General features: G+C 44.0%; 1 long non-coding RNA gene across 1 annotated transcript in view; it reads left to right on the forward strand.

Annotated features, from left to right (window-relative positions):
* The window catches only part of LOC135178991 (uncharacterized), a 173111-nt gene that overhangs the window by 107408 nt on the left and 38543 nt on the right, over nucleotides 1–27160 (forward strand). Inside the window, exon 2 of the long non-coding RNA XR_010303819.1 lies at nucleotides 19080–19198. This is a non-coding gene — a long non-coding RNA (uncharacterized LOC135178991). The remainder of the gene's footprint in view (nucleotides 1–19079; nucleotides 19199–27160) is intronic.

Genomic DNA, 27160 nt, shown 5'->3' on the forward strand with positions numbered 1-27160 from the left:
ATTATGGGAATATATATATAGAGAAAAATTATTAATAACTAGCAAACATTGAAACTATTAACAGAGAGAGAGTTTCCCCCGTGGCTTAATGCCGCTTGGGGTCTTAGGCTATAATCTGCTTTCTGCTTTATGGCAGAGGTAATAGAAATTACAGAGGCATTCAAGTATTTACTTACAATTCAGATTAACAAGAAATCACCCTCCGGGGGTATATCACAGCCTATTGCAAGTGTCCAATTCTTCAGGATCTCTGCCTGTGGACTTTAAGGCTGGAATCCTCTGGCGTCAGGGGAAATGGCAGTCTCTGACTTTGTGCTGCTGACTTCTGCTGGCTGCTCTCTCCAGGGGTACGCAGGCAAGCAAGCAGTGTGGCGGAGCAGCAAGTAATGTGGGGAAGGCTGCACACCTATTTATTAAATGTGGGCCTGTGCACCCCTATTTATTAAATGTGGGCTGAGAGTTGGCCACTAGAATGGTCTCATTGGCCACTCGAATGACCAGTCAGGTTGGCAATCATCCAAACCTTACCATAGTAGGCAAAAGGCACTTGCCTGGACTATCCCAAATAGGGGGATCACATGGGCTTACACCAGGGAGACATGAGCTGGGCGTGTGGGGGCTTACACAATCAGGTGTCCTGGGCAACTGACTTCGTGGCCCCGGTCTGTTGTGCCCATTTGTGCTTGTTTACCCCTGGTGCAGGCAGAGAGACATGTCCAGGCAGAGCAGGCATAAATAAGCCTGCTTTTGGGCCCTCCACAACACACCCTGGTGGAAATGTTCACTGGAGGAAGATGGTTGGTGAACAGAAGCAGCTTCCAATGCTGCTTGCTTAAAGGACTTGCCTAAAGGACTCGTCTAGTGTTCAGACTGGAAGAAAAGTCTTTCTTTTGCTCCTTCCCTCCTAGAAAAGTAAGTTCTGGGCAGCTCTGTGCAAGACCTTGATAACTTGAACAACTTGATTAACTCTTCTTCCAAATAGTACTGCAGGGAGGGTGTTGGGTTTTGGGGTTGATTTCCTTCTTTTTTTCTTTTCATTTTTTCCCCTTTCATTTTAATTGCCTTAAAATCTACAGTGGGAGGAGCATTTGTATTTGTGTTCTGTATTGAACCTAGAGCAGTCATTTCCAAATCATGAAGCTGACTTTAATGGGTACAGACATAAGATATTGAGGGCTTGTAGCTAAAGCCTTGGAACTGTCAGACGTTGCTGCTGCTTTTAAGCTATTCTAAGGCTCCTTTTGTGCCATCACAGCTGAGTGTTACAGAGGTTATAGATCTCTACTGTGCATGAAAATTTTACTGTATGAAATGATAATGTTTTCCTGAAGAGATCACTAGAGTCAGTACCACTACAGGTAGCAAGTCAGGTTTGATTTGAATACTGGACATGGCTGTGGTGCTTTTTAAAGATCAGAGGTGATGAAAGGTGTTATCTGGAAGAAACTCAATGGGGAGGGCTGTTAAGAGACTCCAGTAGAAGGCAGCTGCTGTGTTGTGCAAGTAAACCACGCTAAGGAGGAGCAATGACTATAGAGCACAGGTGGTGGAGAGGCTCAAAAGATTCAAATGGTTGCTGAAAAAATACAATGATGAAAATGCAGTGGCCAAGGATAATATTCTGGGAAGAGCCAGGTAACTCACCTACCACTAGTGCTGGCAAATAGTACATATGTTTCAGTTGGTGTCTCAAGTAATGGCCACTGACAACAGGCAGTTTTGCTGCAATACCTAAACAATATCCAGTTAAGTTCAGGAGAAGGAAGCCAACCAAAAAACTGTTGTAGTTTTCTGAAGGGTAATGATAGCAGAAAAAGAAAGTAGGGCTTTCAAGGTAAGTGCTTTCAAGCTCAAGAGCCAATTTTTCAGATTTGTGAGGATAACTAAATGTCTCTTAAAAGGTGAGATTGTATTTTGTGGAGCTTAACTTTTAAACTCCAAGTTTTAAATGTGGAGAAAGCAATGGGAATGTGTCAGAACCTGACAGAAAATCCATAATACTAAAAGTGATACACAAGGAGTGATAGCAGAGAAAGTCATGGAAAACTCAGTTACACAGTGCAGTACAGCCTAAGGAACTGTGCCAGCTCTGATAACCTGTACAAGATGATGTTTGATATTTGGAGAAAAAGATAAGTGAACACCAGGGGATTGTGTTATGTTGCAAGAATTTCACAGACCTACAGAATTAACCAGGCTGGAAAAGACCTTCAGGATCGTTGAGTCCAACCTATCACCTAACTCGTTCTAATTAACTAAACCATAGCACTAATTGCCTCATCCAGTCACCTTTCAAACACCTCCAGGGATGGCAACTCCACCACCTCGCCGGGCAACCCATTCCAATTCCAATCACTCTTTCTGTGAAGAACTTCTTTCTAACATCCAGCCTGTACCTCCCTTGGCATAGCTTGAGACTGCATCCCCTTGTTCTGTTGCTGGTTGCCTGGGAGAAGAGACCAACCCCACCTAGCTACAGCCTCCCTTCAGGTAGCTGTAGAGAGTAATAAGGTCTCCCTTGAGCCTCCTCTTCTCCAGGTTGAACAACTCCATCTCCCTCAGTCTCTCCTTGTGATTTGTAGTGTCTGTGACCTGGTGGAAAGGCTTGGCAACAAAGCTATTAGCTGCAAAGAACTCCTCATGAGAACAACTCCACAGAGGAATAGGAACAGAGCATTGCACAGATAGCGCAAAAGCCAGTTAATAATTTTGAAGGTGCTGATACTGAAGATAGCATAGAATAATGAGATCAGCACTGCAAAGCAAGCAGTGGTCACCTGGAAAACAGGGTGAAAACTTGCTCTCAGGAAGAGAGTTTGTGCAGTAATGGGGAGTAGCACTCTTGCTTTAAGCATACAAACAGTATTCAGTCATGTTTTGGAGGAATTTTTCTCCACTGGCTGTACAAGAAATGTAGACCTCTAAGTTAAAGGATACAGTAGGTTGTAATATGATTACCCTGTTAATCTATCATTGGAAATAATTACCTATTGAATCATATTTTTTGGGGGAGAAGTACTCATGATAGGTTTTGCACCAACCAAGTCCTCAAATTCTTTGGATAGGCACACACCAGGACCGATATGGAAAGATAACCCAATTCTGTCAGGTGGTTTAGAATCAGAGGACTGCATGGAACAGAGTGGAGGTTTATTGAACCTTTGATGAATGTAGTAAAAAGACAAAAAAAAGAAAAAATTCAACTCATTGGTATTAATATATTAGTCAGAGAAAGGAACATGTGAGGATGCACAAGCATAGGAGACACTTAAATATGAGCTGTTGTATGACACCTCCTTGGACACCAGAGTTTAAAATTAGCAATTACAACCCAGGCATTGAATGAAGCACCACAGCAGTCATCCATCTCAGTGGCATAATGAGCTCAGTAATTCTTCTATCTGGGCTGTAATTCCAGTGCCTTTGCAGGCACTGCAGATCTCTTTAGATCTTCCTAATTCACCGTGCAAAAGAGGAATTTCCTGTCTAATCCTGCCTCTATTTAAATTTTTACATAGGATCATTAGTAGGGCTGGCTTTAAGGTGTTTGTCTCATTAGCGTGGTGCTGAAAGAGCCTCACCTCAAGAGTTGCAGTTTCACTCTACATTAAAATGTTATGCAAATTCCCATCTCACTCAGGGAATCAGTGGAAACACAGATGCTGTTTTATTATTCTCAGCTCACTGTTGACTTGTTTTACTGGCCTTTGGGCTCAACGGGCCCAAATGTAATTAAATGCTTCCTTTGTGTGCCCTGGAAAATCCTTCATTAGCAGTGTTAGCCTCCTTCAAAATTAAACTTGTGTGTGCCAAATTGACCTGCATAGGAGAAAAACATGGAAAAATCACTCCTTAAAGCCATAAGGGAGTGAGAATTCTTCTGCTTTGTAGCAGTGTCCTAACTTAACATCGATTAAACCTTTAAATATATCTCATTTATTAGAGAAGGAGCTGGTAGAAACCTGTGGTTCAGGGTTTGCCAGGGGTCTTCATAGATTAGTTAAAGCAATGCTTTAGAAGTCAGCAAGCTAGATAAGCATGTAGAGAAGGAGAGGAAGATGTAGGTACAAATATTTTCATATTGTTAGCCCATGTGCTAGTTTGAGCCTAGCTGGGATATTTTCGTGAGAGGAATTAGATTATAGGCTGTGAAAAGGAAATAATGCTGATGTCTACTTCACTCATTGGCTTGCTGAGATATAGAAAAACACGAACACAAACCTGCAATTGCTCTCTAGCTCTGGCTGTCTCCCTTCTCTCTCTAACCTGCTGTCTGTGTAACTAATCCTTCTGCTTCCTAACTCCCTTGGCTGATTCTCCAAACAGACCTTGAATGTAAAGCAAAGTCTGGGATAAGGTAGGGGGGTGGAGAGGAGGTGTAAAGGTTGTTGAGAGTCCCTCCTGGGGACTCTGGTTTCTGAGAGGGCTGTTCTGTTTCTGTATTACCTTTTTGACTTGTGTTTTTCTGTATATATCTGTATAGATTGCAAATACCTGCTTGTATGTTTTGCTAAGCTGTAAATATAAAGCTCCATTCTAATTTCCAGCTCTGCTGAGTCTAGTCTAGGTGATTACATAAGAGTGAGGTGGGGGGGTAACACCTAAACCGTCACATCCCAAACCATCACAATATAACAGTGACTTCAGATGGTTTACTTTTAGATTTGAGACTTTCTTGATGCCTGGACTGAAACTATGGCTCAGGAATATTGACTTCTATAAATTAAAATGAGATATACTTGAAGCTTCTTTATGAGTGATATACCTGAGGCTTCTTCATGACTGAAACATATTTAAACAAAAGTTCATCTGGTGGTTTAGAAGTAATCTATTTTTTGGCTTAGCATAGCTTAACACAGTACCCATGATAAACAGACTGTTATTATAATGATAGAATCAATGGTTTAGGCTGGAAAGGACCTTCTGAGTTCATCTAGTCAAGCCACTTGGGCTTCTTGAGCAATCAAAGTCCTTCATCTGAAACCTGACCCTGCTCCTCAGTGCCATGCAATAGATTTGCAACTGTCTTCTGATAAGTATTCTGCAATACAATGGTCACTCTTAGTGTGACTTGGCAATTACATGCACTGGTAGCAGAACATAGTATGAGAACTTTGGAAAAAATGGGTGAGTGGTTGTGTTCAACCTTCTTAAAGAGGAGCACATGAACTGATTTGTACAAAATAAAAGCTGGAATTGGACGTAGTAGCAAAACCTTAACCAAGTAGGGCTCCGATGCAAAGCCCTCCTATGAGCTTTTGTCTCTAATGACATTTGCAGCTGCTTGTGAAGACAGGTTCTTCAAAATGAGAAGGTATTCTGCCAAAGGATTGCCAAATCTGTTGGAAACTGTAACACAGAACTACCCCTCAACCCCCATAAAGTTCTTGTTAGCTGCTTTTCATCTGTAGATTAATGAATTACAAGATTTGAATCTACAATGAAGACTAATAAGGCTTGGTAAGACCAGCATGAATTTTTCCTCTTGAATGAGTTTATGATCAAATAATGGGCATTGTGAGATGACAACACAGCACATTGAAATAATGCTTGAAAGAGTCCATTAAATGAAAAGCCATTTGGATACTTAACTATTCCATCTGTGGAACGAACATTTCATCACTGTTTATTGAGGATTATTTATTAGGGTATTCAGAAATTTCTAATAAAACTAGCAACAGAGAAATGCTAAGAGACATTTTCTGCTAGAAGCATCAAATTACTGTCGTTGGAAAACAGTGACTTAAAAAAAATATTACTTATTAGTGAGTTTTAAATCAAGCAAAGTAACATACAACTTGGAGATTAGAGCCTGCCTGGAGTCTAAATCAGGGCTGAATCTGAACTCCTGGCTCCTGTCATTGCCTCAGCACCTCAAAAAAAAAAATCTGCTGTGGAAATATCTCCAGCAACTGCAGTGGCATCCTTGGAGTCCAGTCTGTTGCGAGTTCATAGATGTTAGTGGAGTGGAATTTGGCTGATTCTGAGGACTTCAAGATGGAAACTCTAATAGTATGTGTTTTTAAAATATTGCCAGCTAATGGTTATGAATCATTCTTCCCTTGAGGCAGAAATCATCATTTGACTTCAGCGCATCAAACAAAGCAAGCTGTGTTTTAATCCTTTTGAACTGTCCTTGGTTTGATCCTTGATTGGGTTAAAATGCCATATGAGAAAACAGGGAGGATAATTTACTGTTGTCATGCATCTAAGTAATAATGATGCACTTTAATTTATTGGCATCTGAACACAAAGCCTCGTGAACCTCTGAGGAGAAATAAAGAACTAAAATAAAACCTACTACAAAACCAAGAAGCGTACTGATGTAGCCTACTGGTCTATGAATTAAAATAAGACTAGACAAAAGCTATTTTTTATTTCTGTCAGGAGATAAATGGAAATAATTCTTTATTATTGTTTAGAGTCCTGATCAGATAGTGCAAGTAGAAAACTGAAAGTAGAAACTTGTCCTCCTTCTGCGGTGACCGCTTACACCCTAGCCAAAACCTTCCTCTCTGCCTTTAGCAGCGAGGTTCTTCAGTTTCTCCTATTTAGTTTTGTGAATCATCATAGAATTATAGGATACCAAGTTGAAAAGGGACCACAAAGACCTTTCTTTAAAAAGAAAGTCTCCATCTTTTTTTTTTTTTGTAGCCACCCTTTAAATACAGGAACATGTTGATAAGGTCTCCCCTTATTGGCCTTGTGATGGTGTCAGCCAGCTCAGAATGTGTGTGGATAACCCTAGAAAGGAGACACATCGCCACTAGAGGCTGTGCAGACTGCCACTGTTTTACCAGAGCTCGCCAGGTAGCTTGCCTTCCATGGCTTTGTGGCTTTGAGAGAGAGAAATGTGGTATTCCAGGAGTTCATAAAACTGTAAGAAACTCTAGGCTTGGAAAAGCAATTATTTCCTCAGTGCAGTGGAAGGTTGTTAACATTTCTCAGTCTGCAAAGCTGGATGCCAGGATTGTACTTCCTCCATATTGTGTTCGGAGAGCTCAAGGAGTGTGTCACAGGCAGGAGAAGACACTGTTTTGCTGGGCTCATTCAGCTCTGTTTCAGGCCAGGGTAAGCTTGAGTGTGTAGTTAGGAGCTAAGGTGATGATATTTGTGGCAGCACCCCTACTGTCTCATTTCCTGGGGAATTCAATGCTCTGAGTTATCCAGCAAGCCCCACTGCAGCCCAGCTCCTGAACAGTTCAAGAGATGTTGGCCAGTCACTCCTAGTGTGAGAACAGCTGCCAGTCTCATTATGAAATAGCATCTCTCTTGGCTCCTGCTGCAGTTTGGGTTCTGCAAATGAAGCGTGGAGAGTAAAGGCTGTGAGACCAAAGGAAACTCCCTGTCAGACAGCAGGCTGGTACCAAAGAGTTTATAAGGTTTAAGTGGCAAATAAACATTTTGCTAACAGCTTGGTTGGTTGTTACCGGATGCTCCAGCCCAGTAAACACCTGTTTGCAAGGGTTAAAGTCTTGGGTGGGGGTGGGGAGAAACTGCAGAGTTCAATAGCAAGATTGGTTGTTTTTGCTGAGCTCTGCTGGAATACTTCTCTGTTGATTTGGCAAATAGCATCTCCTGAAACTTAATGCAGAGTTTAAAGGAAATTCTTTAGCTGCAAAATATACTCCAAAAGTATCCAATCCCTTCTGACTTACTATGAGCCCTCTGTGAACTAATTCAATTTCCGTGGTTCCTCACTGTGTGTTTGATTGGCTTTAATTTATTTTTAGTCTTTATTCTACTTCAGAGGTGCTGTTCTACATCCCCTGAGCTGAAATCTTTGAGGGTATGGAGGGCTGGCACTGTGCTGCTCTTCAACATTAGCTAGGAGGGTTGGTTTGTTTTTTCATCCTAAGTGGAATTTGTTTTTATTTATTGTCAGATCCTAAAAATGTTTAGTGTATGTTGCCCACACCCCTAAATAATAAAGCTCCTCTATTTGTTTGCAGATACTCTAATCTGTTGTTAATAAACTTGAAAGAATACAGTCTTGTCTAATAAACACATCAAACTAATGGGTACCAAAGCGGTTCAGAAGGGTGTTTGCTGTTTGGTGTTTAGATTTCAGTCAAAATTAATCAACAATGGATGAGGCCTGCTGTATTTATTAGCAACACAAATCCCTGTGATTCAGTGCCAGGTCCCTTTGACTCGCTCCAGTGTATGCTGGCAGGGGTACAGGACTGATAAATACTTACATCCTTGTGACTGTGAAAGAAAGAGGGTGGGGGGAAATACAGCCGAGAGAACAGACCCCATGGTTGGCAAGAATTCCTCGAGAGCCATTTTGAATCTTTCTATACAGCTAGCTTGTAAAGGGGAAGTCATTGATTCAGGAACAGTAGAGCCTTTTTCTCTTTGTCAAACCTTCAGCTTTGCAGATGGCTGGCTGCATAAGCCTGCATGGTTTTGTTCTCACTCCCCCTCCAGGACGCTCTCTCTCTCTCTCCCCAACTTGAATTTTCATTCTCTTCTGCTTTTTATTGTGTTTCTTAAAGAGCTTCAGCTGTTGAGGGGAGAAATGCTGTTGCAGACATGTGGCTTCTCGGGAGCATCTGTAACATTCTGAAACATCCCTTGCTTAAGAAATTGGAGTGAAGGTGTTTTAGTTTGTGATGCTTAAGTTTCTGTTGTGAATTAAAGGCAAATTATGGCACATTCTGCAGAGAGTAGAAGTGAATTGCAAGCACCAGAAATGTACCTGTCAAATGAAAGCCTTTAGTGATTCTTTTTTGCCAGCTGTTTAGGCATTGGAATTAGCTGCCCAGGGAGGTGTTGGAGTCACTGACCCTGGATGTGTTTAAGGGTCGTTTGGATGTGGTGCTTAGGGATATGATTTAAGGTGAATCTTGTTGAGCTGGGTTATAGGATGGACTTGGTGATCCCGGGGGTCCTTTTCAACCTGGATGTTTCTGTGATATACCAAACTGGAGATCCAGAGGTTCTGCTCATGGTGATTTTCTGTCTTGCAAAAACTGAGAAAAGCAATTTTTCCTGTACATATTCAAAGATTCCCACTTTGTTTCTGGAATCCTGTATCCTGAGTCTAGGAAGTAAAAAAAATTCCCATTCTGGACAGGAGTATGTTAACCTTTCCTGGAAGAATTACTTAGTTTTAATCTGTGCTATGAAAGAAATTGCAGCATGTGGCTCATGTGGCAGTGCTGGAATTTCAATAATGTTATCTCTGAGCTTAGCAGTTGCACTTGATACTGATAAATAAACCAGGCAGGTCACAGTATCTGCTACCAATTCTTGATCTTGACGTGACACTTGCTGTTTTACAGCTTTCAACCCAATCTTCATTTTTAATGGGCAAACAACTCATGGAAGCCCAGGATACATTCCGAGGGTTTGCAGCAAAAGGGTCTTCTGAAATACCCATTTGATTGCAGAGAACTCAGTGAATGTCTATAGGAGAAATGATGAATGATGTGGAGGAAAAAAATCATTGTGGCACTACTGCTGCATACCATAGAATTATAGAATTGTTAGCTCAATCACATAGACTATCTGCTGCTGCCTGCTGTCCTCAGCTTCAAGGTTTGCAGACAGTTTAGGAAGTGGGTGAACTACAATTAAAATGAAACAAAAGGCTTGTTTGAAAGCAACTTGTGTGAAGAGAATTTTGCGATCGTGATTGTGGTGGGTTTGCACCCCCTAGAGTTTGGGGTTTACCCCCAAAGGGTAAATTACCACGCTTAGAATTTGGAAATAAACCAGAATTATTCTTTACAAAAGTAGATTAAATAGAAAAGGTAATAAACATATACAAATATCACAGAACCTTAGCGGTTGGAAGGGACCTCCAGGGATTATAGAGTCCAACCCCCCTGGCAAGGCAGGATCACCCAGGGTAGTTCGCACAGGAATGCATCCAGGCAGGTTTTGAAAGACTCCAGAGAAGGAGACTCCACAACCTCTTTGTGCAGCCTGTTCCAGGGCTCTGTCACTCTCACTGTAAAGAAGTTTCTCCTCATGTTGAGGCGAAACCTTCTATGTTCCAGTTTGTAGCTGTTGCTCCTTGTCTTATTGCTGCTGATCACTGAAAAGAGATTTATCCTATCCGCTTGACACTCACCCCTCAGGAATTTGTACACATTGATCAGATCTTTTCTCCATCTTCTCTTCTCCAGACTAAACAGCCCCGGGTTTTGCAGTTTCTCTTTGTAGGGGAGATGCTCAAGTCCCCCAGTCATCCTTGTGGCTCTCTATTGGACTACAGCGGGTCCTTGTCTCTCCTGATCTGGGGAGCCCAAAATTTGGTACAGTATTCCAAGTGTGGTCTCACTAGGGCAGAGTAGGGGTTGGGGGAAGAGCCTCTCTAAACCTGAATTTATACATATACAACTTGACAATAGCTCAGCTACCCATGTACACCCTTCTGGACAAAGCCTAGAGGCTGTTGTCAGCTAACCAATATTATCTCTTCCCAGTCAATGTTCTTATCAATAAACCATACAGTGGTGAGGAGGATAAGCAAGCAAAGCCAGGAGAGGCAGAAGGGAAAGCCTCAGGCTGCGCCAGGGGAGATTTAGGCTGGAGGTGAGGAGAAAGTTCTTCACTGAGAGAGTCATTGGACACTGGAATGGGCTGCCCAGGGAGGTGGTGGAGTCGCCGTCCCTGGGGCTGTTCAAGGCAAGGTTGGACGTGGCACTTGGTGCCATGGTCTAGCCTTGAGAATTGTGGTAAAGGGTTGGACTTGATGATCTGTGAGGTCTCTTCCAACCCTGATGATACTGTGACACTGTGAAAGGAAGCAAGGAGGGAGCCCAGAACAAACTGTACTTCAAAATATATATAGGATTTTTTTTTCTTAGACCAGTGGAATGGGATAAACATATTTCTTATATATTTTTCATTCCCTTTGAGTAGAGTTCGTTCCCTGGACTCTCTGAACTTTGTAGATTTTTTGATTTACAAGTAAGACACTAATCTGAAAACTGTAACACATGATACGGGCTGCCCAGGGAGGTGGTGGAGTCACCATCCCTGGAGGTGTTCAAGAAAAGCCTGGCTGAGGCACTTAGTGCCATGGTCTAGTTGACTGGACAGGGCTGGGTGCTAGGTTGGACTGGATGATCCTGGAGGTCTCTTCCAATCTGGTTGATTCTACGATTCCATGTTCTTGCTGACATCCTGCTTTGGTTACTCCTACATCCCTTGCTCATGAAGTGGCTCATCTCAAACCTTACCCAATACTCCTATAATGAAAACAAATCATGATTGCCACCTTATTATTGTTAGGAAACTTCAGGCTTCATTCATAAATAGTGAGGCTGCCTGTGAGGGAGTTCAGTGGGTGGAATTACTCACAAAGATAATTCCAGTGTCTTGCATAGTTGCCTTGGCTATAACTGGGCATTTGGTAGTGTGAGAATATTTCTTTTACTGATTCTCTCCCTCTTGTATTGTTCTAATTGGTGTTCTCTTGGAGATAAGTAATGTTGGGTGAATGGTTAGTTCAGAAGAGGATTCAAGATTCAGAATATTAGCTACATAGAAGTTGCAGTTCTCAAACATTCATTTTTCAAAACTAGCAAGAGATCTGGGTGCTAGGTTGGGCTGGATGATCTTGCAGGTCTCTTCCAAGCTGGTTGATTCTACGATTCTATATATGCCACTCAAGAAATCATCCATATCTTCTCAGGCTGAAGTATTTGTGAGTTCCAAGCTTTTAAGGCTATAAAATCTTTGTGTTCTGTGGGACCGTGTCCATGTCTGCCTTGTCTGAGCGTAACTCAGTGATTAAAGTCCTGATTTTTGAGGTGTGTGTTTTAATTCAGTTTTGGCTAACATATACAAATATCTGTGTAAAAGCTTCCTTTCCTACCACCGTGTCTTTGAGTAAACTGGGAGATGATCTGCTGGAGAGCAGCCCTGTGGAGAGGGACCTGGGAGTCCTGGTGGATAACAAGTTATCCACAGGACAGCCAAGTGCCCCTGTGGCCAAGAAGTTGAATGTGTTAAGAGTGTGTCCAACAGATCAAGGGAGGTTCTCCTCCCTCTTTACCCTGTCCTGGTGAAACCCTACCTTGACTACTGAATTCACTTTTGGCCATCCCAGTTTAAGAGGGGCAGGAATCTGTTGAAGAAGGTCCAGCAGAGGACTATGAGGATGATTAGGGGACCGGAGCACTGCCTGATGAGGAGAGGCTAAGGGACCTGGGGCTTTGTAGTCTGGAGAAGACTGGGAGAGGATCTAATAAATGTTTATAGATATCTGAGTGCTGTGTGTCAGAAAGGGGGGCAACAGGCTCTGCTCACTTGCTCCCTGTAGTAGGACAAGGAGCAATGGGTGTAAGCTGCAGCATAAGAGGTTCCACCTCAACACAAGGGAGAACTTCTTTACTGTAAGGGTCCTAGAGCACTGGAACAGGCTCCTGTGAGAGGGTTGTGGAGCCTCCCTCTCTGGAGATATTCAGAACCCACCTGGATGCATTCCTGTGTGATCTGGTATAGGTGATCCTGCTCTGGCATCCAAGAGACTGGATGAAGCACTTAGTGCCATGGTCTAGTTGATTCGATAGGGTTGGGTGATAGATTGGACTGGATGATCTTGGAGGCGATAGGGTTGGGTGATAGATTGGACTGGATGATCTTGGAGGTCTCTTCCAACCTGTTTGGTACTATGACAATGTTCCCAGACTCTGCAATAGCAAGGATGTCAGAATATTCAGCAAACAACATTCTTCAGCAGATCCTGATGCTATTGACAGATGGCTCTGCAACTTAGAAATGCAGCTTCCATGCTCTCTTTCATTTGGTTTGGTTTTTTTTTGTTTTCTTTTAGGATCATTTGAGTTCTTGCTGAAAATGCCATTTCAGTGAAATGAAGGCAAGTTACAAAACTCTTTCCATCGAAATGCTCTGAAGACAAAGAGGAAGATTAGACTCCCTTTTTATCATTGGGAGGGAAAGTTTCGATGCAGTCATTTCAAGATGCTTTTGAAATGTGGAGTCTGTACTTTGTGGTTAGGCAGGAGGGTGAAAGAACCATATTTTTTTGAGTTAAACATTTTTTACCTCTTGAATTTCTTCTTATGGATTTTTTTTGCTTTGTAGTGAGAATGAAACTAAACTTCAAAGAGACACAAAGATGATTAAGGGAATGGAAGTTACCAAAAGGTTCAGTGGTTTTCTGAGGAGTGTTATTTCCCTGTCAGCTGCATGGGCCTGGGCACATCTTTCCTTTAGTTTCTAACAAGTGTGCCACTATCCAAACAGGATATATCTGGGTCAGATATCTGGAACAACTCTCTTACAAGGAGAGCCTGAGGGAGCTAGAGCTCTTTAGCTTGGAGAAGAGGATGCTGAGAGGTGACCTTGTTCATGTTTATAAAGATGTAAAGACTGAGTGCCAGGAGGATGGAGCCAGGCTCTGCTTGGTTATGTCTAAAGCCAGGACAAGGGGCAACATGTGAAAGTCGAGGCATAGGAAGTTTCATGTAAACATGAGGAGGAATTTTTTTCCCTGTGAGCATGATGGAACATTGGAACAGACTGCCCAGGGAGGATTGTGGAGTCTCCCTCTCTGGAGATACTCAGAACACACCTGGATGTGTTCCTGTGTGATCTGGTTTAGGTGATCCTGCTCTGGCAGGGCATTTGGACTGGATGAGCTTTCAAGGTCCCTTGCAGCCCCTGACATTCTATGATACAAGATGTTCAACAAAAAAGACTTTATTACTTTAACCTGGCAACCACTGTTCTGATTGCTTACTGTGTTCTTTTCTGATGAGGAGATATGGTTTAAGATTTGGCAGATATTTTAAGGAGAGGCAGCTGACCTTTGTGCGAGGGCTTCTGTGTTTTCAGCTGTCACAATCATGAAGTTCTGTGTGGAGCAAGAAGCTGAACATTCTCCTTTGTCTTTCATCTGAAATGTGTACGAATGCCAGTCTTTCTCTTCCCCTCCTCCCTGTCTGAAATTTAGCCACAGCACAGGCACAACATGGGCACTAGAATCATAAAATCAACCAAGTTGGAAGAGACCTCCAAGGTCATCCAGTCCAACCTATCCCCCAGCCCTATCCAGCCAACTAGACCATGGCACTAAGTGCCTCATCCAGGCTTTTCTTGAACACCTCCAGGGATGGTGACTCCTCCACCTCCCTGGGCAGCCCATTTCAATGCCTAATCACCCTTTATGTGAGGAAGTGCTTCCCAATATCCAAGCTAAACCTTTCCTGACACTCTCTCTTGGAAGAACTTCCTCCTAACATCCAGCCTATACTTCCCTTGGCACAACTTGAGACTGTGTCCCCTTGTTCTGTTGCTGGTTGCCTGGGAGAAGAGACCAACCCCCACCTGGCTACAACCTCCCTTCAGGTAGCTGTAGACAGCAACAAGATCACCCCTGAGCCTCCTCTTCTCCAGGCTAAACACCCCCAGCTCCCTCAGCCTCTCCTCACAGAGCTGTGTTCCAGGCCCCTCACCAGATTTGTTGCCCTTCTCTGATGGACCCTCAACATCTCTCTCGAATTGAGGAGCCCAGAACTGGACAACAGGACTCAAAGTGTGACCTAATCAATGATGAGTACAGGGGAAGAATAACCTCCCTTGTCCTACTGGCCACACCATTCCTGATGCAGGCCAGGATGCCATTGGCTCTTGGCCACCTGGGCACACTGCTGGCTCATCTTCAGCTACTGTCTACCAGTACCTCCAGGTCCCTTTCTGCCTTGCTGCTTTCCAGTCACTCTGTACCCAGCCTGTAGTGCTGCTTGGGGTTGTTGTGGCCAAAGTGCAGAACCCTGCACTTAGCCTACTTAAATCTCATCCCATTGGCCTCTGCCCTCCCATCCAGCCTGTCTAGGTCCCTCTGCAGGGCTCTCCTACCTTCCAACAGATCCACACCTGCTCCTAGCTTGATGTCATCTGCAAACTTAGTGATGCTGCACTCAATCCATCCATCTTGGGGATGGGCATTACATTGGCCAACTTCCAGTCTCTGGAGACTTCTCCAGTGAGCCAGGACTGTTGATAAATGATGAAGAGTGACTTGGCCAGCTCATCTGCCAGCTCTCTCAGCACCCTAGGATGGATCCCATCAGGTCCCATGGACTTGTGAGGATCCAAGTGACTCAGCAGTTCCTTACTTCTTCCTCCTGGATTACATGGGGACCATGCTGGTCCCTGACTCCATCTGCTGTCTTATGAGGCCAGTTGTCCTGAGACAACCTGTCCCACTATTCAAGACTGAGGCAAAGAAGGTGTTAAGTACCTCTGCCTTTTCCTCATCCTTTGTTACGATATTCTTCTCTCCATCTAGTAAGGACTGGAGGTTGTCCATGCCCCTTCTCTTGCCAGTAATATACTTATAGAAACATTTTTTATTCTCCTCAACAGCAGTGGCAGCCTAAGTTTTAAATGGGCTTTTGTCCCTCTCATTTTTTTCCTACCAGACCTAGCAACATGCTTGAACTCTTCCTGGGATACCTCCCCTTTTTTCCAAAGGTAATACATCCTCTTTTTTGCCTTTAATTCCTTCAGGAGCTCCTTGCCCATCCAGTCTGGCTGCCTTCCTCATCGGCTCATCTTCTGACACAATGGCACAGCTGCCTTCAGGAGTTCTTTCTTGAAGCAGGTCCAACCTTCCTGGGCCCCTTTGTTTTTAAGGGCTGTTTCCCAAGGAACTTCCCGAGTTAGTTCCTTAAGCTGAAGTCTGCCCTTTGGAAGTCCATTGTGGAGGTTTTTTTGATGCCCCTCCTGGTTTCACCATATACTGACTCTATAATTTCATGGTCACTGGACTCCAGCAGCCTCTGACCTCTGCGTCTGCCACCAGCCCTTCTCTGCTTGTGAAGAGCAGGTCAAACAGGGCTGCACCCCTGGTAGGCTCATGTTACAGCTGAGATAAGAAGTTGTCCTCCAAACATTCTAGGAACCTTCTAGACTGCCTCTTCTCTGCAATATTTAAGTCCCAGCAGATGCTTGGCATGTTAAAGTCATGCACAAGAACATGGGCAAGCAATATTGGGGCAGGCAAGAAAGCAAAACCTTCGTGCTGCCCCATTGCTGTTGTGAGAAAGGAGGACTGCAGCTAACAGGAGTCCTGGCCAGTCCTTAATCTCTCTAGTGTAAAACTGCTGATGAGATGACTATTTGTGCCCTGAAGCGATGGTTATGTGGCAGTGCCCAAAGGTGACTGCAGTTCACTTAACTTGATTTCATGCTAGTTGTCGAAGAGCCAATAGATGGCCAGTGCTTATGATCTCCATTAAGTTAGGTTTTGTCGCATGCAAGAAGATGACGTGACAAGAAATGGAGGTGTTGCATCCTCAAATCACTTCCCTCTCTCATTTTCCCTCAGTGTATATTTAGTTAACTGAATGTGACTCTTTCTTCCCTTCTCTTGAGTGCTTCTTCTGAGGAAAAAATGAAGCAAAGAAGCTCCAGCATGGAAGTTCACACTAGCAGCTACATGCAAATAATGTCTTGGCCAAAAGTTGGACTTGACCAGTTCGTTTTAAGTGCAGATCTCCCCACCCCTTTGTACTGGAAATGAACACGAAGAGGATAAATGCAATTTAGCTGGTAGTATCTTCTGGAAAGATCAACCCTGTGATGCACTGGGCTGAGTAGGAGGAGTCTCTTATGTTAGTTTAGTGATTAAGTTACAGGAAGGAAGATCACAGGGTAGCTACGTGAATAGAGAAGAAAAACATCTTCAGGGTGGCCACCCACACCCCACCCAGGTCTTAGCTACATTCTTTCCAAATGCCATTCAGAGAAGCCCCCCCCTTGCTAAATATAGTCACTATAAAACCCCTCATTAACCAATGTCAGAAGATGTGGTGAGGCACTCCTACTTTGTTTTGTTTTCATAATACTGTTTCAAATCTCTTTTCAGCAAGCATAAAAGCCTTTTGTTGCTGTTGTTGTTGTTGCTTGGTATTTGTGAAAGGAAGTTTTGGGTTCCAACTGCAAACCAGTTGCTGAAATAGTCCATTTGAGGGTTTTTTTGGGACTGCAGTTAACAAAAACCCCAGTTGCAACTGTTAATTTCACCTGTTTTCTTCGTGGAGGTGTATTACAGGTCATTCCTGCCCTGCTAAAAAGGGCAGGAAGGAAACCAAGCTGCTGAACAGGCAGCCAGAGACAGTTGAGCAGCCCAGGATTTCAGTTTCCTGCTACCTCATGGGATTTGTAGCTCTAAGTCAAACATCCAGGCTTCTTATCAACTCAAGACTGGGATCTGTGTGGATCCAGCTGTAAGTAAAGTAACTTGCTGGCAAAAAAGAGTAGTAGGAGATGGTCAGGAAAAGGTAAGAGATTAGGCCAAAGAGGAAGAGTAAGGAAGACCAACACCACCATTAAGGTATTCATGCAGTATATGAGTATCCATTGGCTGTTGGTGTATTTGGATAGTGCAGAATGATAATAGGAGAATAAATCAACCTTACTGTGAGAAGAAACCATTTGCTCACAGTTTGGGGAATGCAGTTTTTCTGGACTATGTGGCACTTTAGCACAGAGGAAGATTACACTAATTCAATCCTGCAGCTGCTGGAGTTTGCATGAGAAGCAGATTGATGGAGAAAGAAAAGAATTTGAAAGCTTCTTGGTGAAAACAAGCAAGCTATGGGTTGTGCCAAGACTGTCTAGTTGTATGTGAAATGAGAATTCTTCATGCTCTATCAGAGCTTGATGGGAGAAGATGATTGTGTAGAAGGGGCAAGCAGTATTTAGAGCAAGGAAATGATGGAAAGCATTTTGGGTAAGCGCCGGACTGAGCTACTCTGACCAAGTGAATATTTGCAATTAGTTGGGCTCTGTTGTGTGCACCTTCAGACTGTTCAGCTAGAGGAGTCATGAAAAAGAGGCATGAGTCAAGGGTGGAACTAATGCTTATTTCCATACACAAATGGAGTGCATATTTCTCTTTACCAGTGGGAGGAATGGAATACATTTTTGCCTCTGTGCTTGTATCTGACTCATGACAAAGAAGTCATGCATCAGTTTGACGGTCTGTCACGTTTCCCTTGTGAGTATTCACTGTAAGTAGCCTGCCCATAGTCTTTTCCATGTCCAAAGAGTGCTTCTGTATGATGTATTGGAACAGTATAAGGACTTCAAAGTTACAGTACGGCTGTAATGATTGCCTATTGGAACAGGCTGCCTGGGGATGCGGTGGAGTCACCGTCCCTGGAGTTAAGAGGAGGATGGATGAGGCACTTAGTGTCATGGTCTAGTTAATTAGAAGCATCAATGATTCTAGAGGTCTTTTCCAAACTGGTTAATTCTGTGATTCTGGACATAAAAGGTATCAATGTTTCTGGAATAGTTGTCTTGCAAAATGAAGGCCAATGTTTTGCTACTGCTGTGAAGGCTCTAATACTCAAGTATGTGTTTTTTCCTCTCTTAAACCATGCAAGTTCCTAAACATGCCTCCATCAAAACCACTTTAGTGAGGTTACATAAATCATGATTGTCTGTGACAGTAATTGCTGGCTTTGGAGGGTGATGACTTCAAAATAAATGCTTATTTTCCAAACATCAGGACTTGAATTATGTGCATCTTTCCATGCCAATGGCAAGTATGTTAGCACCCTGATTCAATTCCTCTTGTCTAGTCTTTGCCTTTTTGTGTTTCAAATGTAAAAGTTGATGGAAATAGGTAAGTCAGAGTTTCCCACTCAGTGTGTGTTTCTAGAATTTGTCTGCATTTCTAATAGAGCAAAAAGATGTTTCTATGTAATAACAGATCCTAGCTGTATTTTGTAATGCAGCTGCAAGTCTTTCCATTGACCTGCTTCTGGATTGTACCTTTCCTTGAGACAAAAGACACTGAATGCCACCCTCTAATCAAAATGTTGAGTGATATGGAGTTCTAGAATATCATGAGTGATCTTGTATCTTGCACTCATGTATTGCAGCTCCTGTACATGCCACTCATAGGTTACTACAACTTCTGCTTTACTTCTGTGTAGGTCTATTTATTGGCTGAGACCTGTTGGCTTCAGTTGAATGTGTTATATCTCATTTAAGTTTTTAATTTACCTCTGTCAGGGTTGCAGTACTTGGAGGTTATGTTGTCTTTTGAGAGAGTGCCTTGTTTCTGTCTCATGCAGATGATAAACAAGAGTGAATTGTGGGCTCAGACAACAGCTGGAACATGTGCAGTGGCAGCCAACTGGATAAGGCTTCTGAAGAGGGAGTGGCACTAAACAAAACCAACAGATTTAACTGAGTAAGGAAATGTTTACCTTCCAGATGTTTAAACTCTAATCCTTCTGATGAAAACTCTTATCCTTCTGGGTTTGGAGTGGATGGGTATGCAATGTGCCATGCCTGGCTGGCTGTTCACATGCCACTGCAGCATGGCCAAGGTACAGCTCCTTGCTACCATACCTGCTATGCAGGCGTAGCACTGGTTACGCTGTTATTTCTTTCTGAAGGGGTACTAACCTTTTTTTCATAAGAATGGATGGGTGCCTAGTGGATGCCAGAACTATATCTTTTGCTTTTTTAATTAGAACGTGTCTATATGAGGTAAAACTGACACTGTCTGCAATGAAACCACAGATCCTTGGGTTTAGCTCATCACTGAAAATGTCTCTGCAGGCTAGTTAATGCTTCGGTAGCAGCAAGCAGTGAGGCAGAAAACTCTCCTCTGACCAGGAAGGAATTTGACCTGCTTGGAAAATCCGTGTATGTGGTAAAGGGCTGCTTCTGCCCTTTACCTGAAGAGATCTGTGCAAATAGTGTTAATATGGGAACCATCCCAGGGTGGTTAGGGTAGGCAATGTTCTATCATAGCATGAGCTGGGTAGTGATGTGAAGGGCTAAACCAGAACAGGAGGTAGACCTGGTTACAGGTACTTGGATCACACTTGGCATCCTTGCTGTAGGCATGAGCCTTCTTCTTGATGTTTCCTATGAGGACATCTCCTCCTTCCACCAACCTGTGGTCCTGGCCATGGTCTCCTGTCTCAGAGAAAGGGAGGCTGCCTGTTGACCTGGTGCTACATGCCAGATATTTGTACTGTTTTCTTGGGTCTCCACATAACTCCCATAACCTCTCCAACAGCAGCTTGTTGCAATTGTTGTCACTGTGTCTTGCAAGGATCTCACCCACACCGATTCTTCAAAGTAGCCTGAGGTGCTTTGCTCATTTGCAGCAGAAACATTCCCTTTATGGCTGGTGCAACCATTGGTTCTTTGACAAGCAGAGCACCTTACCCCATGACAGAAGGCATTTGGATTCTAACCTGTCATTCTTCTGGGTTCTGTCTGGATTTTCATAGAACATAATGGATGACCCAAAAAAATCTGGGTGGGGATCTTCTCCTGTTCCTTCTTCAATGGCCCCACCAGCAGCAAGATCACCAGGACTTTAGGTAAACTCAAAGGCTACACAGGATTTGGCTCTAGTTTCATTTTGTGTTTTCTATTCTGCATAAGGCCTGTGGTGACTGGCAGTTTTCCTTCTTATCTGGAAGGATTGTGGCAGTATATTGCTCTAGTCACATTATACATATGCAATATCTATATAGATGTGATTTGAGCTATTTCTTTGCCAATAATGGGCAGTATTGCCAGATAATTTTTCCACTCTTTGGGAGCCATGGTCTAACTGACTGGATAGGTCTGGGTGCTAGGTTGGACTGGATGATCTTGGAGGTCTCTTCCAACCTGATTGATTCTATGATTTTAAAAGCTCTGAATACAAAATATATCAAGCACATCAGCAAACGTAGGGCAGACACTCCTCATGGGAGTTCAGTTCATGTTCGCTGTGAGGAACAAGGTGAAGTGTTCTAGACTCTCTACCTTCACTTGCACAGTAGTTAAAGCCTCCTGCTTCATTACACCTCAGAACTCCTCCTCCTTCCTTTCTCCAAGAAAGCCAAATTCCAGAGGAAGATGACATACAGACTGCTATCTTAGCAGCTAAATTTATCTACCTCTAATCTGAGTAAATATGTAGTTTGCATAACTTACTACAATTAGGCTCATAGGGAAATGACTTGATGCTTGATGCTTGAGCGTGTCCAGAGAAGGGCGACGAGGCTGGTGAGAGGCCTTGAGCACAGCCCTACGAGGAGAGGATGAGGGAGCTGGGATTGTTTAGCCTGGAGAAGAGGAGGCTCAGGGGTGACCTTATTGCTGTCTACAACTACCTGAGGGGTGGTTGTGGCCAGGAGGAGATTGCTCTCTTCTCTCAGGTGGCCAGCGACAGAACGAGAGGACACAGCCTCAAGCTATGCCAGGGGAAATTTAGGCTGGAGGTGAAGAGAAAGTTCTTCACTGAGAGAGTCATTGGACACTGGAATGGGCTGCCCGGGGAGGTGGTGGAGTCGCTGTCCCTGGAGCTGTTCAAGGCAGGATTGGATGTGGCACTTGGTGCCATGGTCTAGCCTTGAGCTCTGTGGTAAAGGGTTGGACTTGATGATCTATGAGGTCTCTTCCAACCCTGATGATACTGTGATACTGTGTGACTTAGCAAATAGACAGGGATCTAATTGTTTCTTGTCTGCATACACAGAAGACTACATATTGAGAGATGTTGAAAAGGTCCCAGTAAGATAGAAGTCGTCCTTTCTCATGATAACAGTACAGCGGTAAATGCTGAGACTTAATAGATGCAAGAATTTTTACACCCCAAACCAAACTCAAAGCCCCCTGTGATCAAGACATGTTTTTTAGCTACAAATATTCAGATAATTTTTGAAATTTCCTGCACATAATCCTAGTACAAATCATGTAGAACTTCCTTATAGTAAAAGCACACCATGTCTGGGGGGATTAAGGGGTCAGCATGTACATGCAGTTATTTCCTGCTACTGCAGTTCCACATTTTATTCCAGTCTGAATGCAGTGGGGCAGAAAAGCACAGAGCTGACAGTATTAGCTGCCCTAATTCTGTGATAATAAAAGGTTTTATGCTAGACAATGTGGTTTGAAGGCTCAAGGACTTCTTCAATGGAAAGAGTCAGTCCCTAAAGACAGACAGCATGCTTTGGGGAAAGAGCTGACTACTCAAAGTTGTCTCGAGAGACACTTATGAGGCACCTTTATGAACAAAGCAGTGACATTGTGCATGTATCATCAGGATGTTGTTCCCAAAACTGTGCAGCCATCCCCACGATAGGTGGCATGTTTAGTTATTGCTTCATTTTACTGAACAGATAGGAAACTTCAGCAATCCTTACCTGTCATGAATTAACCCTCCCGACTAGCATGCAAGAGAGGCATGTGAACTGGTGCTCAGCTTTGTGTCAGGACGAGGAATTCAGTGCACCTGAAACCCACAGAGCTGTGATCCTTGTGGGCTCCAACCAGTCAAACATCCTATCAATGGGGAGTACTCCTGTGTGGTACAGCATTAACTTTTGCAATTCAAACTAGTGTGGGACTCTGCTGTACTAATCCGTCAGTCAAGTCTGTCTGCACAGCTCCTCCACAGGGGAGACACCAACCTTTATAATGCTGGTCACTGACAAGCTGAGCTGTGATCAATCAATCAGTCTCCTGTCATGCTGCAGAGTGGTTGCAGAATAACACAAGATAGACTGCCCTATAAAAAAAGAAAAATCCCACAGAAAACAGCAACCCAAACAAAACCAAAAACCCCCAACCAATCAAGAGGGGAAAAAAAAAGAGTAAAATAACCTTCAAAACCCATAATTCCACTTACTCTTTACATATCATCCCCAATGACACCCACTCCACATTTCTCTAGCCTATTCTGCTCTCCTTTTTCTTTCCTAAACTCATTCCTGATAAAGGTTTTCAATTATACATCCCCCCTCCCCCCATTAAGTTTTGTATATGTGTGTGATGACCTAGTTATTTGGCACAAAGAACTCTCTGATCTGACCCAGACCTAGAGTAACATAAGTACAACAGGTCAGGTTGGAAGAAGGTGAATTGGCAGAGCAAGTGTTTACATCATCCCTGGCTTGGTTTATGAGTAGATTTGGCCCTATTTACTGTTTATAGCTAATGGTGAAGTAAATCATAGAAACCAACAAAGATTTACAGGATAAAAATCATTTGGAAAAGCCAGTAGTGAACGAAACTAGAGAGAGAGAGAGTGCTAATATGCTTGTGTCCTGGGTTAACATAGCTTGCTCTTACAAGACTCCTTCCCCCCACACAAACAGGAGGGAAAATAACACCAAAAAAATCCCTGGACTCCACAACAATTGAGATAAGGAATTTGCTGACATAATGAAATCACAGTGTCACAGTATTATTAGGATTGGAAGAGACCTCACAGATCATCAAGTCCAACCCTTTACCACAGAGCTCAAGGCTAGACCATGGCACCAAGTGCCACGTCCAATCCTGCCTTGAACAGCCCCAGGGATGGCGACTCCACCACCTCCCCGGGCAGCCCATTCCAGTGTCCAGTGACTCTGGAAATGCACAACTGCCTTGTCCTGTTTGCAGAAAACATGCAGCAAAATGCAGAAGCAGCAGCAGAAGCCATCAGTAATATTCAAGGTGAGGCTTGATGAGGCTCTGGGTGACCTGAACTAGTTGAGAATGTCTCTGCTGACTGCAGGGAGGTTGACTTTTGGAGATCCCTTCCATCCTGGGTGATTCTATGATAAAATGGTTTCTCCTAGCCCCCCAACCCACAGCCTGCCCTGCTGAAAAGCCCAGCACTCCAAACTTGGGAAGCAGAAGCTGCAACTGGAACAGGAAGCCTCTCATTTTGAAGTTGTGGCATGATGGCATCATGGTGTTGAATGTCATCAACAGATTTAACTCAAGCCATAGCAACGTGGTCTGCCCCATGTGTAGGCAAAGGATGTGGTAGCAGTTGAACATTCACACAACCGGTGTTAATTGAACATCTCGTTACGAGGAGAGCCTGAGGGAGCTGGGGCTCTTTAGCTTGGAGAAGAGGAGACTGAGAGGTGACCTCATCAATGTTTATAAATGTGTAAAGTGTGAATACCAAGAAGATGGAGCCAGGCTCTGTTCGGTGATTCCCAGTGACAGGACAAGGGGCAATGGGTGGAAGCTGAGGCATAGGGGAATTTTTTTTCTCTCAGAGGGTGACAGAACACTGGAACAGGCTGACTGGGGGGGATGTGGAGTCTCCCTCTCTGGAGATATTCAAAACCCACCTGGACACATTCCTGTGTGATCTGGTATACGTGATCCTGCTCTGGCAGGGGTGTTGGACTTGATGAGCTTTTGAGGTCCCTTCCAGCCCCTGACATTCTGTGATGCTGTGATACAGCTGGGTTGGAATGAGGGATGACCCCTGTTGTGCAGTGGTAATATTCAAGCAACAGGATTTGCACTAGTAGAGTGGTTGGATTGAAATTGCTGCATGGATCAAAAGTGCTACTTTCAAGGGTGTGAGCCAAATCCCATCAGTATCTGGTTTTCTCTAGGAGAAATGCTTACAAAATTGATCAGGTTGGAAAAAAAACCTTTGAGATCAAGTCCAACTTATTCTCCAAGATTATCTAATCAACTAAATCATGGCAGCAAGTGGCACATCCAGTCTCTTTTTTAACACTTTCAGGGACAGGGAATTCACCACTTTTTTAGCGGCACTCAGTGGATGCAATGCACTGTTAGCTGACTGCAGCTGGGAAAATTATGTGCCTGCAGGTCAAGTAAAATACTTCAAGGTTTTCAGAACACCCAGACCTTATTGCTTGCTCTTTATCCCATAGTAACACGAGGTAGCCAGTAGAGGAGATTCTCTGAGGCAATGGTCCCTTATTGTCTACATCACTTCTAGAGCGAGCTGGGACACATTCCTGGCCGGCGTTCAGAGTTTTCCTTTCTGTGCCATTGTATGTCCAGAGACGTTGGCCAAACAGCTCCCTTTCTCCTCCTAGCATTTCTCCTTGGAGATAGCAATCCCTCTCTCTGCTATGCCCAGCTCCAGGACCTGCCAGTGAAAGGTAGCAGACAAGAATTGGGTGGATTTCACTGCAAATCTCAGAGACACATCTTTTGTAGTAAGGTTTACAGTAGTCACAGCCTTCTTACAAGGCTAAGATTGCTTCATTGTTTCTATAGAAGGAAATTCCCTGTCCTACTTCCTTGAAAGGAACGTTGGAAGGTTTTGTGTTTTGGGAAGAGATGAGAGACTAGGATATAGCTTGTGCACAGCCCTACAAACACTTAAATACTGGTGAGGAAATTTGCTTATTTATAAGCCTACATCCTACTTGGCAGGACTGGAAAGCTCTGAAATGTCTGTGCCAGTGAAGCAAGCATTGCTAATGAGAAAAGGCAGGCAGATTTGTGTGAGGCCTGAGGCATCCTCAGGAAAGGACACAGTGGATATTGGCATGCAAGGGAAAGAGAATCACTGCTCAGCTAGGCCACAGGGAGACAACTAAACTGGAGGAGAAGAAATAAACCTTACCTTAAGCCCCCAAAGCTTTCTCTATAAAACACAAGCCCCTGTGTCAGCACGGGAAGAAGGCCAGAAAACGAAAGAGTTGTACCAGATTCACTAACTCTCTTTCCCTCCTCTGTATCCTGCCAAAAAAAAGCTATTTTGCTCTAACTTTGTGTTGTTTTTCATGATGCTAAAGCTTTGCTCGAACACAGATGTAAAGCATCAGCACGGCAGGGTAAGGCGTGGACCACACAGACGTGCAGCTCCTTTCAAAATGCAAAGCCAAGGCAAGAATCTGCCTTGAAAATCAAACTTCCTCGTTAAGTTCATTAAAAATGTGTGCAGCTCCTAGGGAATGGCAGAGGATGACTTCAAACACGGCATTATCCCTTGAAAACTGACAGGCAGTGAATGTCCTCTGGAGGAAGAATAGAGGAAAAAAAAAAAGGCAATCCCAAAGAAAGGTTGGGAAAGGGAAGTTGATCTCCTGCAGTGGCTGCCATTTTTCTTCTCCTGTCTGCTTCGCCGTGCTCTGCAGACACACAATAATAACCCCAGTGGGCCCAGGAATCAAATGATGTGTTGCTGAAGGATTAGGAGCAATTCTATCCCCCTGGCATCCCCCTGGCTTAGGAATTTTCATTAAAATGACCTTGGGTGTGGTGAGAAAGGAATTTGGGCTGCATGGATGGAGAGCTAAACATCCTACCTGGGGAACAACAAAAGGGGCTCTGCAAGTGTGGCCGCCCTGGGCCCCAAGCTGAGCTGTCATGCTTGTCCCCCGCACTGCAGTCTGCTGTGGATTAGCTTGGAGAAACATGGAGGGTCAGAATTAAAAGGCATCTTTCCAGGGGATGGAGGGAGGATGTGGGAGGATGGGCTCAGGGGGAGGAACAGGCAAGAGAGTTTGTTTCCTGGAACTGCTTAAAAACATTTAGAAACAAATATGGGTCTGGTGGAGAGTGGAATTGTGTTTAATTAACAAGGGAGCATTGTGCCTAAGTGCTGCAGCAGTGGGAAAAGGAAAATGATTGCTAGATTGCACAACCCTGTCTTGTTCATCTGCACAAGCAGCCCTTGCATGGTTTGATGAGTTCCTTGGGCATCCTCTTGCTCGAGTGAAAATTGGTAGCCCTAGTTGAGGGGACCTGGTGGACATCTCACAGATTGGCTGTACTCAGGTGGGCAGTATCTTGCACCTTGCAGTTGCACTTTTCAATTCATAGAATCATAGACTGGTTTAGGTTGGAAGGGACCTCGAAGACCATCCATTTCCAACCCCCCCCACCATAGGCAGGGACACCTCCCACTAGAACAGGTTGCTCAAGGCCTCATTCAACCTAGCCTGAACACCTTCAGGGAGGGAGTATCCACATCTTCCCTGGACAACTTATGCCAGTGTCTCACCACCCTCACTGTAAGGAACTTCTTCCTGACATCTACTTTAAATCTTCCTTCTGCCAGTTTAAACCCATTACTCCTCATCCTGTCATTAAAAGACCTTGTAAATAGTCCCTTCCCAGCCCTCCTGTAGGCCCATTTCAGACACTGGAAGGCCACTCCAAAGTCTCCTCAAAGCCTTCTCTTCTCCAGGCTGCAGAGCCCCAACTTTCTCAACATGTCCTCATAGCACAGCTACTGCAATCCTCTGAGCATCTTCTTGGCCTCCTCTGGACTTGCTCCAACAGTTCCATGTCCTCCTTGTGTTGGGGGCTCCAGAACACAGTGCTCCAAGTGGCATCTCACAAGAGTACAGGGGGAGAATCTCCTCCCTTGCCCTGCTGGCCACGCTTCTCTTGCTGCAGATCACTGTTGTGGTGTGGGCTG

Source organism: Pogoniulus pusillus, chromosome 10 (genome assembly GCF_015220805.1).
Source record: "Pogoniulus pusillus isolate bPogPus1 chromosome 10, bPogPus1.pri, whole genome shotgun sequence".
Lineage (NCBI taxonomy): Eukaryota > Metazoa > Chordata > Aves > Piciformes > Lybiidae > Pogoniulus > Pogoniulus pusillus.